The sequence below is a fragment of the Brassica oleracea genome, chromosome C5, assembly GCF_000695525.1.
Source record: "Brassica oleracea var. oleracea cultivar TO1000 chromosome C5, BOL, whole genome shotgun sequence".
Classification (NCBI taxonomy): Eukaryota; Viridiplantae; Streptophyta; class Magnoliopsida; order Brassicales; family Brassicaceae; genus Brassica; species Brassica oleracea.
The window spans coordinates 22,339,438-22,341,409 of record NC_027752.1 but is presented as its reverse complement, the minus strand read 5'-3'; positions in this window follow the sequence as shown (position 1 = coordinate 22,341,409).

Here is a 1,972-nt window from a genome sequence, read left to right as displayed (position 1 = left end):
TTTTCTTAGATAAATTTTGCATAATGATCAAGCTCCTATTCTTGAGTGTAAGTCACCATAGCAAAATGTATTTGGACCCTTCTCATTCTTCACATTAAGCCATTTTTTCTCACCAAACCAAATGATTTGGACCAATTGGCAATTTGCGAGAATTCACTTATGATATTTCTTATTGAATGTGAGAGTTGGTTGATTTGAGGATTCATGATAATGAGTTAAAAGATCAAAGGAATTGATAGGCCTAGAGAAGTTAGAGCTAATAAAAACATCTTGCTCTTGCTATTTGGTATGATTTTGTAAGGATATCACAACGATGGCATTGAAGAGTTTCTTAAGGTCATGAATTTCCATTTGTGTATTGAAACATCACTTCCCATGTTCTTGAAAGTTTAGTTGAGGACAAGTAAATGACTAGTGTGGGGGAGTTGATGTGTTGTGATTTTGCATAGTTTTAGCTTTGTTATTTCATATATATTCATGCATTAACCTTACATTTATTTGCATTTAGAGTCTATTGCATGTACATTTGCATCTTGTAGGTGTTGGATGAATTGTTTGGAGTTTTGGAGGTGATTAGAGCACAAAAGGAGCTTTCGAGGAGTCTTGAACCGAACGTGTGAAAGACAAGCATGGATGAAGGTCTTAAAGATATCTTTTGAAACTTGTCTTTTGGGAAAACATGGTAAATTGAGTTAGCTTTACAATGGAGGTGGTTTCAAGTCGTTTGGAGATGTATTGAGGGATTTATGATCAAAATACTACACACATATCAGTATGACATTCCTAGCGGCCACCCTAGCAACATCAACAATAGCCTTCGAATTTTAAGCCTTTAGACTCATTTTTATTCACTTAAAACCTATAAAACTCATTACTATTCATTGTTCTTCTTATTTTTGGTATTCTAAAGGTGTGTGCAACATGGAGAAAGTGGAGAAAACTTTAATGAGTGAGTTTTATCTCTTTAAAGCTTGCAACATGGGGGATGGGCTGTCTATCATGAGTTTGGTGGCTCTTTTGGCCTAACTTTCTCTACCTTTTCTAAAGAGGCAAGACTAATTTAGCCATATGAAGGGGAAAAAGGTGTTCTATAATGGAAGAAAGTGGAGAATAACTTTTATGAGTGTGTTTTATGCTTTATGCTTTCACATGATGGATGTGTTGTCATCCTCCTTTACTTAGGCTATAAAAGAGACTGCAAGGGGAAGGAGGAAGACACACAATACACAGAGTACAATACAACAAAGAGTAGAGAGTGAAAGTTTTATAGTTTCATATTTTGTATATTGAGAGTTTGAGAGAAAACATTTGTTCTTGGAGTGTTCTTGAAGTTTATGTTATAAAGTCTTGTTTTCCTTTAGCCATTCTCTTCATCTAATTTCTGTTTCTTGTTTTCATATATCATATCATCTTGGTTATGCTTCTATCCATATGGGATTAAGTGTAAACAAGATGATTAGTGAGTAATCACCTTTAGGATCAATGGGTTAGGTAGATTAATGGGTGATTACGGAAGAGTTAAGGTGTTCTAATGGTTAAATGCTTAGATTTCTATGCTTACTAAGTATTCTTAATGCTAGATTAATTTTGGCCATTTTAATCTAGATTCTAAGTGTTTGTAGGGCATCGAAAGTGTTTGCATAATGCTTGAATGGACCTAGTAAAGCTCTAGCTTGAATAACCAAGGAATTGTTGTTAGGATTGCTAGATGGTTAGTAGACTAGAACTTAATGTATGTTTGAGTGAACAAAACGAACGGAAGTTGATGTTTAGTTCATAATTGCATAAGGGTTTCTACCACGGGAGTGGATTAATCTAAATTGAATGAAATCTAGACCTATAGAAAGTTAAGATTATTTGAAGTTAGACGCCTTGATTTAGAACTATCACCTTGAAATCAATTGCCTAAATACCCATTGGTTCTTCTTTGTTATATTTGAATTAAAACTTAAGTTATTTCGCACTGTTACTT